Source organism: Lipotes vexillifer, unplaced genomic scaffold (assembly GCF_000442215.2).
Source record: "Lipotes vexillifer unplaced genomic scaffold, Lipotes_vexillifer_v1.1 scaffold1028, whole genome shotgun sequence".
NCBI lineage: Eukaryota > Metazoa > Chordata > Mammalia > Artiodactyla > Lipotidae > Lipotes > Lipotes vexillifer.
In genome coordinates, this window is record NW_006779287.1 from 1,104,140 (window position 1) to 1,118,474 (window position 14,335).

Consider the following 14,335-nt stretch of genomic DNA (forward strand, 5'->3'; position numbering starts at 1 on the left):
CAGGAATCGTAACCTGAAGGGATATCTACTAAATCAAGATTTCTGTAGCATAAGCAGTGTAAATGAATTCCTGCACATTACATTATTATTGTTATAATGTCTTTATTAAAAAGGAAAGGAGAAGATGCCTATTTAGAACAAGTACAGCACGTCCGAAGGCTGATAGATGCTTAGGGTTGGGAAAAAAGCACATTAAATATCCTAAGCTCTGGCTCCGTCCGGCCCATTTGGAATCGCCATGGTACCCTCAGCGGGTCAGCAGCTGGCCTCTGCTTGGCCGTGATCTCACCAGCAGTCAGGGGTGATCCCTACCATTTCATCCTCCTCCTGTTCTCTAGAGCAGCGCTGAGAAAGATCTATTCTGCATGACAACCCTTCAGGCACTGGAGGGGTAGGTATCATGTTTCCTGAGACCACCTCTCTTCCAGCCTAAACATCTCCAGTTTTTTTCAGCCATTTCTCATCTGTCGTGCTTTCTGCAGGCCCACCATCCTTTCTGCCCCCTACATCTGTCAGGAGAATTTCTCAAGAGGACACCCCAAGCACTGCAATAGTCTATTGTCTGACTGTATAATCTATAAATCAAAGGTTACATCTCTTGATCTGGACTCTAGGTTTTGATTAAAGGCTAAGATTGCTTAGGTTTTAGGGCATAGCCCTGTCTCACTGGTTCATGGTGAGCTTGCATTTAACCAAGATCCCTGAGACTAATTCACATGAACTTTAGTTAGAGACTCCCCCCCACCCCTTTTGGCTCTCTGTAGTTGACTTTTCTGAAACTGAGTGTAGGGCTTTAAAAAAAATATCTTTATTAAAGAGCATCTTGTCAAATTCTAAATCATTTACAGCTCTAATTCACTGGCAAATTTAACTTAAAAATTTCTCTTTATAAAGTGCTGCACCTATATTAGTAAAGTATACAAATATGGCAAAAGGAAATAATAACACACCTGGGTGCTTCTTTACAGAAGAGGCAATGCACAGCTCCTGGAAAACAGTCATCAGTGCCAGCTGCCTTTTATCAGTGTGTCCTATCTATCTGCCAGGCCCAATGTGGAACAGTATCACCATTATTACTCATCCTCTCAACAAACCTACAAGGTGGATATTGTTTTCCCTTTTACAGACGTGGGAACCAGACTAGGATACATTAAGTGACTTGCTTGAGGCCATCACACTAGTAAGTGGCATAACCAGGATTTCAGCCCAGATTTCTCGCTCTGTCTTTGCACTCTACCTTGATGTCTGTGTTAAATTGTGTATGTTAATTTGGCCTTTAAGGTAAGTTCTCAAATGCCCCAGTGTTTTACGTAGCCCATTTGAAACCACAGCAAGTCCATGGATTAGAGACCAAGCATAAAATGTTCCCATAGTAGAGATAACTTACTCCATACGTTATCTATGTTAGTCATTCAGGCTTTTACAAAGGTTTGGTTCTCTTACCTTGCAGACATGTGGTAGAATTGCACTTCCAACCCTCTTGAAATTTGGCGTGACTATGTGACTAGCCGTGGTCAGCCAAGTGTGAGTGGAAGCGACCCATGTCACTTCTAGTCAGGAGCTTTAAGAAGCAGCATGTGCTTCGCCAGAGTAGCCATACTACTTTCCACCTCTGCATGACCATGAACATGCAGACTGTCAGCCTAGTCTCTGAGTGATTCCAGTGAGCTGAGCCCCCTTACCGACCTGCAGTGGGCATACAGTACGAACAAGAAGTAAACCCTTATGGTTTTAGGCTATGACAATTTGGGAGTTGGTTGTTACTGCTTCGTAATCTAACCTATCCTATTACAACTAGATTACCAAAGCTAGAACATGATTGAGTTGCTTGTAATGAATCCTAACCCTGTTTAAGATTAAAAGGTAGAAAATTTACACTTACCTGGAAAAACTTCTTGATATGAAAACATATTAAGGCAACCTCTATGTGTAAGCAATATCTAAAACCTCTATTTTTTATTTTCCACGTTACTAATGCACAGTGAAATCAGCATTTGTATGTAAGACATTATCTTAGCCTCGGCTTTCTAGGAGGCGGAGCATGAATCAATAACTGATGTGCTAACACTTTGTTGTGGGAGGGGGATGGTTGACCATGCAATTCCAGGGAAACAAGAGTGAGTGGAAGAAATGAATTGAGGCAGGAAAGGTGGGCAAGCACTACAAGGTGATATGTCATTAAGCCGGCCATAGCTTCAGCACAAAATAGAAGTGGTCGCTTGGGCATGTGGGAGTGGCACCAGAAAGACGGTATTTCAAAACCACTCTGCCTTGGACCAATCCATCAGAGAGAGGAAAGGCAAGCAATTCATCTACTGGCTCTTTGCCTTTTCCTGTCTCTCACTTTTCAAAATCCCATTCATTTCCAGTCCTGCTGCCTGTACCCTCCCAGGCAGCTTCTGGAGAAGCCAGAGCCTCGGAGGGTACCGTCTAGACAGTATGCGGCCATAGCTGGCTCTTCTTGCCAGGTGGTTTTCTTGGACTGTGGTGTAGTTAGTGGTGGCAGCCTGAATTTATCTGGCCTGATGCATAAATTGAGTCTAATACAGACATTAACAAACCTTGAGTCTAGGGCCCTTTGCCATTCAAAACTTCTGTTTCCTCAGCCTATGAACAGAGTACAGTGGGTTGAATGATTTGAAAAATCCCATTAACTCTGATATCCCAGTGTTTTAGACTAGTTTTTCAAATTGTACCAACCATTTGTCTACCAGTATCAGAATAATTCATCAGCCAATCTAGTTGTTAAGAAAACAGAATAACTTGAACCTGAACAATCTTAAAAAAAAAAACACAAAAACCCTAAATAGTGTTTCTTTAACATTGATTTATTTTTACACTGAGCCATAGTAAGAAATTTGTTTTGTGTTTGAGGAAACGCATGTACACAAATACACACATAATGAAAACAAAAATCTTAAAGATTACTTCTCTTACCACATGTAAATAACTGTAATATGTTCTATTCAGTTGTATTCTATTAAAAAAAAAGCTACCCATTAATGGGTCATGATCCAGTCTGAAAAGCCTAGAATATATCTCATCTGTCTGTCTGTCTATCATATTGTATATGATGAAGTAACCCTTTACACCTAAATCTTTGTATATGATAAAACTCAAATGTTAAATTTAGTTTGCAGTACTTTTGACCAGAATGGCATCGCTGAGACAAATACTACACATTTAATTTTCAAATGGCTTTTATTGTTGTATTTAGGAAGAACCTTCCAGCTGTGAGAAGATGGAGAGAGAAAATTAATGAAGTATTAATACAACCAAGAATAGAAGTGAATAGAAGTTAGCTGGAGGGTTTCTTGTCCCTTTAGACTTGTATTATGTACATAAAATTGTCATAGTTTAACTGAGTGGTAAAGCAAGTTTCATCATTTCATTTTTATTAAACTTGGAATTTTAGGTTATTTTTTAAACATCGTGGAGTTTTAAGTGCACTTAGGAGATGCTCTGAGTAAATTAAATTGATGTTGATTGTGATGACAAAAAAAAAAGTTTCCTAATAATGAATAAAGTACTTAGTAGAAGCCATTGTTATTTTTCTCATAATAACTTACGTCCCAAAGAGTAAGGACCAGAGGTCCTGTTTCTGGCTTAGTTTCAATATGGAGCTCTGCGGGTGAAGGATGTTTTCCTGAGTCCTCCCAGTCAGTGGTCACAGCAGCCCTGTGAGGTGAACACTGGTATTTCCGTTGTACAGATGACTATCATGCTGAGTAACTTTCTGTGGAGTCACCAGCCCTCTATCAATTTAGAGGTGTGATTTTGTGTTAATGGTGCCAACAGTATTCGCTCTAGTCCATTTATCCTCCAGGCTTTGTTTCCTGAAAATCATTTTATTTCTTGGTTTTTGAAGTAACATCTGTGGAGAATGTTCTGAACACCATCTACCTCTGGGAGAGAAAGCGTGGTGGTGGTGTTCATGTTCTAAGGGGGTGGGGGTGCAGGAATGGAACCTGGATGCCTGATGTGATCACTGTTCGTTATTATCTGACCTTCCTCGCATCCTTTCACATGTTCCACCTGTTTTCACATCTGTTACATGAGGTTATTCTGAAACTTTCCTACCTGCCACATAAGATGGTTGTGCATCCAAAATAAGATAATGTATTTGAAAACAGATAAATTAATTTTATCAATAGAATCATATTAGGATTATTATTTTCCCTCATCCTGTTCTCCCAACACACACACACACACACACACACACACACATGCCTGCACCCCAATCTAGAAGAATCTTAAATAGTCATTGTAAAGTAAAGTTTATTTGAATAACCAATTTGCAAACAAAACAAGAACATGGGACTTCTGGGTTTTCTGGTTCTTAGACAAAACTTAAGGCCATATTTTCAGGTCAGAAACTTAGAAAATTTAAAAAGCCCAAGTAACTGAATTATTCCCAGCGCAAAAATATTTTCTCCTGATTTACTCAGGAGAAAATAAAGTAGAAATCTGAATTTTCTAGTTAATATAGTTGGTTATTCTATATCAAAAATGTAACTACACGTGGTACCTACAGTCATTATAGTAAAAGAACAGCATAGGTAGAGTCCCTTTCTTTTCACTTTAAGCCATCTTTTCATAACCTGCAGCTTTTCTAATGGCTTGACAGTAATTTTCTGGCACTCTCAGCTATTGTATCACTACAATTGAAGAAACTGGAATCTCACATGGTACTTACAGTTTATCCTCATACTCCTCTTTTTACCGTAACACCTTATTATTTAGGAATTTGCTTTCCTGATCTCCTTGGGATGACTTGCTACTCCATTGATGTAGCTTGTAGCAAAAAATCATGCACTTTCGCATTCAGAAGTAAATCCTGTTCTATTCTTCTCTCTACACTTTTCACTTGGGAAACTATTTAATCAGAGAATCTATTTATAATCCATGACTGAATATAAAAGTACACATGAAGATGATTTCTAGAAAGGCGAAGTCATATAGCTTTTGCTTGTGGAATACAGCAGCGTAACCATGGCAGAGGGTGTCCGTATTCAGGTCCAGCCAAGTCTGCGCTGTTTGCTTTCTCCTGACAGAGCAAGCAGAAATCCCGTGGAAAGCCCAGTCCTGGTTTCAGGAAGAATGTTTACATGTAAACCTTACGTTGGAATGAATTGGTGCAGAGAAAAGGCAACTCTGGCTGTAGCATGGAGCTAGAACCAGGATCAGTCTTCTCTTCTGAGTCTTTGAGTCTTATAGATGAAATCTACTATTACAAAAAGCAGTGTTCTTCTAAAATCTAGAATCTGGATTCTAGGATTGTTCTAGAATGATAGAACTTGTTTGTCCTTTTAACTTTCTGGATAAGCTAATAAATTTCTGTTTTCTATGACTCTATACTGATGGTTATAAGCAAAATAGTATCATGTCTTCTTTTGATTGACTTTTTTGGGCAGTGTTTGGTCCATCATAAACATCTTCTATAGAGCAGTCTAAATTTGACTGCTAACTAAATAAAAGCTTCGAAAGAAAATTTAGAAACAAATTTTAGGAAAATGAGAGCACTTGCCATTGCTTCAAATTTGAGTGAGGTGCTCAGTGCTCAAAAAAACTTTGAAATTGAAATATCCACATTAATATATGAATTAGGGGAAAAAGAGACAAGAAAGCAACACACACTGAGACTATGCCAGGAACACTACATTTATGTCCACTATGATGTGTGCTGGCCCACAGCCTCTGTGTACCAAGAACTGTGCTTTCTCCCATACATTACCTCATTAATCTCACAATCGCATTAATCTCAAACCCTCACAAGTTGTAGTATAGTTATCTTCACTTTTATGTAAGAAATGGAGACTCAGAGAGGTTAACTTTTCTGTTTGAGGTCCTGCAATGCTGGATATGAAAGAAAATCCCTTTAGGGTATCTCCAAAGCTCATGTTCTTTTACCTTACGCTGTGCTGTTACTCTAAGATTAATAAAATGTAGTTCAGAAGTACAATTTGTGTATCACACACACACATATGCCTAATCTGCATTAACAGTGTGAATTTAATTAAAAACTGTGAGCTCACATGCTAATATTTTTTATAAATTATTCACAATTGAAATTCCTAGGGTGACTCTTAGGAATATGAAGAAACTATCCAAAAAATTATTAAAGACGTAAAGTGGCATCCCTGCAAGCAAAGATGCATGGATATAGGTTACACCCTGTATCCCTTCTGCACTTCTGGATATTCTGCTGGTTCACCATAGGCCCGAAAGGATGCCGAGTACCCTCTCCTTGGGTTTAATTATGAGGTCCAACTATATCTAACGTATAAAAACCCAGTTGGGCTTTTAGTAAAGCAAATAATTTCAAAGTTTTCTATCGTCAGCATGTTGTCAGTATCTTTAGGGCTGCATTTATTTTAGTTAAGTTTATATTAATGAAGTCAATAGTGGTTGATGGGTAGTGAATAGTAGACGATGTGTAAACAGTATGGAATGCCCTTTGTTTTTTCACCTACCTTAAGCAGTTGTTGCATTTTTAATGTTCTGAGACACTGGCCTGTTTTGAAGCACTTTCTGCTCTGCTGTGACTCATTTGACCCCTGCTCTGGGCCTTTTTTCTGTGATCAGGCAAGCAACAGTGTTTTACCATTATTAATATCCCACTTGCCTATTGAGTCATTGTTCCTACTGGGACAGCTGGTGCCAAGAATGGCCTTTATGTTACTTCCACTGAATTTTGTGCTCACACAGCTGGTCTGCCAGGAACATAGGTGAGTACCTTCAAGGTGAAGAGTCACTCATGGTAATTTTTAATGGTTCAGCGACTTGATCTACAGTAAAGGTTGGCTGGGCAGAAAGAGGTTAAATAGTATTATTTTGGTTGATGAACTACATGAATTACAAAACAGAAGAACCCAACAGATTGACTTTCAGTATTCAAACTACTGGCGTTAAAAAAGAACCTTTTAATTGCTCTCTATCCCGCACCACCTTAAAGATATTCAGCAACCAACCTGTTACTTTAAATGGTCACACGATTTAATTATTTTCTATTACAAGAGTGAAAGGAATTGGAAGAAAGGAGATATATCTGCTCTTGTTAATTGCAAATGGTAATCCACAGTCCGCTTCTGCTACCCGTCTTTCTTCCCCACCAACCAAGTGTGAAAGCATCCATGCATCACGCATCTGCATACGGTGAAGGAAACTCTCATTTGTTATTACAAAGGGATTTATTTCAATAAAGAAATAAGGCGAAGGGATGTCAGATAGTGCACTTTTAAACCTTCTGAACATCATGGCTAGCTTGGAGACTTTGGGTACGGAAGATGATTTCTGTGCTCTCTGTTAATGATAGAGCCTCTTGGTCAGACTGATGTTGTGGCTGGAACCATAATTGTCTTTTTGGCACTTCGTGGCTTCTTTAGCAGGCAGGAAACACAAACTCATGGCTGATTCTTTTGCGCTCCACCTGCTGGCCCCCTTGTGGACCAGAGCTTTTTGAGCGATGTAACCTTTTTGGGTATTGGCCCAAAGGGCCAGGCACATTTGTGAGCCGTATGCCTTCTGCAAAGCAGTGGGACTGCCTTAAGCACATCTTAGATTGTTTTGCTTTTAAACAAAATGCAAGACAAACAAACTGAATGTCTTCCTTTCATTTCTAAAAATAAAAGGAAGCAAGCACACATTTCCAGTTTTCAGAGCTGATTGATAGCATTATCAGGAGTTGGGAAATGAACATGCTAAGATAGCTGTTCTTCCGGAGGGCTCTGGCATATATAAAATGTTTCAAAAGAAAGGTAAGAACAAACCAAAAAGAGGGCAAAATTTTACAGACTGTGTAATGACTCGCCATTGTTGATTTTTTTTTTTTTTTTTTGCGGTACACGGGCCTCTCACTGCTGTGGCCTCTCCGGTTGCGGAGCCTCGGACGCGCAGGTTCAGCGGCCATGGCTCATGGGCCCAGCCGCTCCGCGGCACGTGGGATCTTCCCGGACCGGGGCACGAACCCGTGTCCCCTGCATCGGCAGGCGGACTCTCAATCACTGCGCCACCAGGGAAGCCATGATTTTTTTTTTTTTAACAGTAGTAATGGAGCTTAGTAACATTAACTTGGTAAATTAAGCCATTTTGTCTCTTGTCTTCATTTATCTTGTCGATTCTCTATCAGTGGAAATTAAATGGTCTTTAAATTGGGTGAGTCCTGTTTAGGTATTTTGGGAATACCCTTCTGTTCGTTAATAAGACAGGGTCCCTCCTTCATTTTGAGTGGGGGAAACAGACAACCCTCAAATAAATGAATAAACAAGAGAATTGGAGATGGTGATGATGTGAATAAAAAAAAAAGTGAATAAAAACGGCTTATGTGATAGAGAAGAGGAGGTGGAGGAAAGCTGCTAAAATGGCCTGGGTGGTCAGTGAGGATCATGGCTCTGAGGTGGCGATACTTGAACTGAGACCAGAGAAATGAGAGAGAGCTGGGGGACACAGGTTTTAGTGGCTTTGGGGGGCAGAGTCCTAGGTGACCTGTGGATGTTTCAAAGGGGTCTTCACATCCCCTTGTATTCGATGGTGGACTATAAAGTGTGTGCAAATGTGTCTTGGAGATATACATATATATATATATACCATTCTTTTTCAAACAAATATGCATGCTGTTGGGATAAGTAAAATATAGATTCATATAAAAATGTTATTTCCCTTGAGTAGTTTTTGTCATTTACCATTTTTTAGAGTTCAGATAAAAGAAATACAGCGACATTCATGTTGGAGTTTTTGTTCTTGAAAAGATTGGGATCCATAGCTATATAATAATTATTGATAGTTGCATTTCTGCTGCATGAAGTCTTCTATCAGAAAAAGAGAGCAAAACTAATATATAGGTCTAATGATAAAATGGCATGCATTCATTTTCCACTTAGATTGAAATCATATTACATTTATCTGATAATTAATATTTATGGACTAAATTTAAGAGGGTGGAAGCTTGGAAAACAGACAAAAAGGGCGTTTTATTCAATATGATTCATTTAAATATTGTAATGACTATATGACCAGGATGTGAATAATTACTAACTACCCAGAACTATCACCGTAAAGATAATATATTAAAAGAAACAGCAAAAAAAAATCTTGATCCGTAGTCATTACTATCAATTAACTCTGTTTTAAGCAGACATGAATGGTACCTAGCAAACAGAAACATGATCTCACACATTCCTGAAAACTAGCTAATTATAGTTTGAAGGCTAGGTCTTCTTTTTTTGGTGAAGTTTTTTTTTTTTTTTTTAAATTGGAGTGTAGTTGCTTTACAATATTGTGTTAGTTTATACTGTACAGCAAAGTGAATCAGCTATATGTATACATATATCCCCTATTTTTTGTATTTCCTTCTCATTTAGGTCACCACAGAGCACTGAGTAGAGTTCCCTGTGCTACACAGTAGGTTCTCATTAGTTATCTATTTTATACATAGTATTAATAGTGTATATATGTTAATCCCAATCTCCCAATTCATCCCATCCTCCACTTTCCCCCTTGGTACCCATACGTTTGTTCTCTACGTCTGTGTCTCTGTTTCTCCTTTGTAAATAAGATTGTCTATACCATTTTTTTTAGATTCCTCATACATGCATTAATATACAATACTCATTTTTCTCTTTCTGACTTACTTCACTCTGTATGACAGTCTCTAGGTCCATCCATGTCTCTACAAATGACCCAATTTCGTTCCTTTTTATGGCTGAGTAATAGTCCATTGTATATATGTACTATATCTTCTTTATCCATTCCTCTGTTGATGGACATTTAGGTTGCTTCCATATCCTGGCTATTGTAAATAGTGCTGCAATGAACATTGGGGTGCACGTGTCTTGTTTTGGTTTGTTTTTTAAATTTATTTATTTATTTTTGGCTGTGTTGGGTCTTCATTGCTGTGCGCGGGCTTTCTCTAGTTGCAGCAAGCGGGGGCTACTCTTCATTGTGGTGTGTGGGCTTCTCGTTGCGGTGGCTTATCTTGTAGTAGATCACAGGTTCTAGGTGCACAGGCTTCAGGAGTTGTGGCACGCAGGCTCCGTAGTTGTGGTGCACAGGCTTAGTTGCTCCGTGGCATGTGGGATCTTCCTGGACCAGGGCTCGAACCCATGTCCTCTGCATTGGCAGGCGGATTCCCAACCACTATATCACCAGGGAAGCCCCACGTGTGTCTTTATGAATTATGGTTTTCTCTGGGTATATGCCCAGTATTGGGATTGCTGGGTTATATGGTAGTTCTATTTGTAGTTTTTTAAGGAACCTCCATACTGTTCTCCATAGTGGCTGTATCAATTTACATTCCCACCAGCAGTGCATGAGGCTAGGTCTTCTTGTACTGTACCTGTTTAGAGGAAAATTTTAAGATGGCAGAATTACTTGGTTCCATGTAACAAACACTGAGTTTTGTTTATTTTTTTAATTTATTTATTTATTTTTGCTGTGTTGGGTCTTCGTTTCTGTGCGAGGGCTTTCTCTAGTTGTGGCAAGCGGGGGCCTCTCTTCATCGCGGTGCGCGGGCCTCTCACTATCGCAGCCTCTCTTGTTGCGGAGCACAGCTCCAGATGTGCAGGCTCAGTAGTTGTGGCTCATGGGCCTGGTTGCTCCATGGCATGTGGGATCCTCCCAGACCAGGGCTCGAACCCGTGTCCCCTGCATTAGCAGGCAGACTCTCAACCACTGCGCCACCGGGGAAGCCCGAACACTGAGTTTTTTTAAAAACTCAATAGGAGTTTTGATCTGCCTACCAGGTAAAAGACAGAATAGTTGATTTGAACACAGGTAACAATGGATGCTCGGTATTTTGTACTTATCATCTTGAGAAGACCATCATCTTGAGTATACTAAAAGTGGCCATACAACTGAACCCATAAAGCTTACCATGTATTTTTTATATGCTTTCTTATATATGTTCAAATTTAAAGTTTTTTTGTTTTTTTTGTTTGTTTGTTTTGCGGTACGCGGGCCTCTCACTGTTGTGGCCTCTCCCGTTGCGGAGCACAGGCTCTGGACGCGCAGGCTCAGCGGCCGTGGCTCACGGGCCAGCCACTCCACGGCGTGTGGGATCTTCCCAGACCGGGGCACGAACCCGTGTCCCCTGCATCGGCAGGTGGACTCTCAACCACTGCACCACCAGGGAAGCCCTGAAGTATTTTTTATATATGTTCAAGTTTAAAGTATTTTTATTTCATACCTGGGACAATTTTTGTGTTTCGATTTGTTTTAGTAATTGTTTCCTTGAATTTATTAAGAGGGCTTTCTTGTATCAAGAACGAAGCCCTTGCCCTTTTCTCACTCTCCTTGATTTATTGCATTTATAAAGCTTTTAGTGATGAGCCAGATGTGGTATGCAAACAGACTCCACCAGCAAGTAGAGCAGGAGAAAGCCTGAGTACAGTACATGAGAACAGCTTTTGTTGTACCATAGTGACACGGTGATTTATGAAGCGTCAAACCCTCTTGCCTTTGAAGAATTCTGGCCTTCACATCTGTCTTTCATGTTTATTTCAGTTGTCCTGGTGACACACTGTCCCCGTAAGCCCTGGAATTGTTCTGTGGACCTTGTGGCAAATGAACGGAGGGTCCTTTCCCCCTTTCTAGGAAGGGAGACAAAGCCATGAACGAGAAATCAGGAGAGGATGGGGAAGTGAGTCAGTGTGCTCTGTCACTGCGGCACGCACTGCATCACGCCGGGGCAGCACTCATAGTTCAAAGGGGAAAGGAAGCTTTCCTTCAAAGGCTGAGTTTCAGTTTTGACTGTCTCAGAATGAAAATGCTTTAACAACCCTCTCTTTTCTTAAAATAACTTTATCTTTCAAGTGAAAATATTCAAATACGTTGACTTAAGCCACGTTGCATTGTTTTTAACCTGAATTGTCTTTAGAACACCTGCTCTGTGGCTTATTTATGGTGTTTGGTTGGATGTCTGATTTTATATTTTTTTCTGCAGTGTGTGTATTTTAAGGGGAGCATGTCTTTCAGTATCCCAAAGAACACTCATTTTTTATTTTGGAAGACAAAACACTCTTTTAAAGATCTCCGTATATTTTTCCCTTAGAGCTTTGACACCATACATGTCTGTTTATTGTTTCAATATTATATGATACTCTGAACAAGGCTTTCTACAGGATGAAGTGGATTAAGTGAGTAGAAGGTTTTCAGAAGGATTAAGCTAGGAAAAACCTGGTGTGACATGGTCAACACAAGATTATTTTTATTCCTTTGCCTCAAAGAATGGCTTGTATTTTCGGGTGAAAGAGTCATGAAAAGGTAAATTTCCAATTTGGTAAAATTCTACATTTTAGCATATATACTCCCATAATTTTAACTGATGTTCTATGAAGCAGAATCAGCAATTGGACCGTGATTCTGCCCACTAGGCTTTAACTTTTAGAGTGACGGTTTTTTGATGGTTAATAATTTGCGTGGGGCTTCCCTGGTGGCGCAGTGGTTGAGAGTCTGCCTGCCGATGCAGGGGACATGGGTTCGTGCCCCGGTCCGGGAAGATCCCACATGCCGTGGAGCGGCTGGGCCCGTGAGCCATGGCCGCTGAGCCTGCGCGTCCGGAGCCTGTGCTCCCCAACGGGAGAGGCCACAACAGTGAGAGGCCCGCGTACCGCAAAAAACAAAAACAAAAACAAAAACAAAAGTAATTTGCGTGGGCAGCAGCTGATAAGTGGTCTCACTAATAAGTAGAAGTCTAGCACAGTGACAGGAAAACACAGTTCTTTTTCTTTTAATATTTATTTATTTTTGGGTTGTGTCGGGTCTTAGTTGCGGCATGCAGGATCTTCCGTTGCAGTGCACGGGCTTCTGTCTTAGTTGTGGCACGCGGGCTCCAGAGCGCATGGGCTCTGTGTTTGCGGTGCATGGGCTTCGTTGTCCCGTGCGGGCTTAGCTGCCCCACAGCATGTGGTATCTTAGTTCCCCAACCAGGGATCAAACCAGCGTCCCCTGCATTGCAAGATGGATTCCCAACCACTGGACCACCAGGGAAGTTCCCAAAACACAAGTTCTTATAGCAGCTGTCTTTGTGTACCCCAAAGAGTGAAATCTTTCTTGGCTGAAGTCATGTTCATTAAACTAATCTAATGTATCATGTAAATAAATCTATTCTCTGTAACCCCATATCCCAAACAGCGTTATATCAAATCAAACAGGCTGGATATTCTTGTTAAATTTGGGTCGCAGGGATCTTCAAGTATAAGAACCTTGGGAATAATTAACACGGTTCCTCTCAGTGACTGGAAATATAGAAAATACTTTTCGTTGAGTTTCTAGGAATTCAGGTATGACAGGGAGATAGAGTTAAGTTGGCTTTGTGACTCAGTGCTGTGTTCTTTTGCCTTTCAGACATGCCTAATGAAAATAACATTGCCATACGTTATAGAAACCAGTTTTGCTTTTCCAAAATGACTAGAGCTTCAACAGCTCAGAAGGATGCTTTTGGGATCTGCGGTTACTGAAGTGTACCTAATGGAAATGGCCACAGGGTGCCTTGCCTTTGGCAAAGGAAGATCCTTGCCCCGGGAATTTTTAGTTTTCTTTTTTTGGTGTGGTTTACCTCAGCTTCCCAATGGGTACTAATTGACTGGGAATGTCATTTGCAATTCTTGAACATCCTTCCACCCACTAGTCCCCCAGTCTTTGCCTGCTACATTGTTTTCTGTAGTAGCTGCCCTTCTTCTATTAAGCCTGGTCAGGACTCTCCTCTCAAGAGATGTGTGTACATTATCAACCCCTCCTACAATACCAAAATCCTGTCAATGATAGTGACCTCTGGGGGCCTCTAGCAAGCCTGGTAAACAAGGGACCGATGTCAGTGATAGCTTTTATTCACTTTTTTGTTTTTTTTGTTTTTTTTGCAGTGGGGCTTTGTAATTATCCGGTTGTGTATGCAAACACTGAAGGAGTGTTTGGCACATCAAGTGGGACTCTGCTTTTATTAGGAACCTCTTTTATTTTCTAAATAAAATATGTCAAACATATTCTTTCCTTTTAAGGCAGTTAACCTTTCATCGCTCCTGTAGCAGAAATTCCAGTCTCTGGGGCTTGCTGATTTTGTACTCGAAATACTCTAAAGCAGAAGGAAAATGCTGTTTACAGTGCCTTCATTTAAAAGCTTTTAATTGGGGCTTCCCTGGTGGCGCAGTGGTTGAGAGTCCGCCTGCCGATGCAGGGGACACGGGTTCATGCCCCGGTCTGGAAGCATCCCACATGCCACGGAGCAGCTGGGCCAGTGAGCCATGGCTGCTGCGCCTGTGCGTCCAGAGCCTGTGCTCCGCAACGGGAGAGGCCACACAGTGAGAGGCCCGTGTACCGCCAAAAAAAAAAAAAAAAAAAAAAG

The 14,335-nt window shown here is 40.6% G+C and overlaps 1 protein-coding gene across 1 annotated transcript in view; it reads left to right on the plus strand.

Annotated features, from left to right (window-relative positions):
• EFNA5 (ephrin A5) overlaps positions 1 to 14,335 on the plus strand; it is a 284,551-nt gene that overhangs the window by 135,974 nt on the left and 134,242 nt on the right. The window lies entirely within an intron of this gene.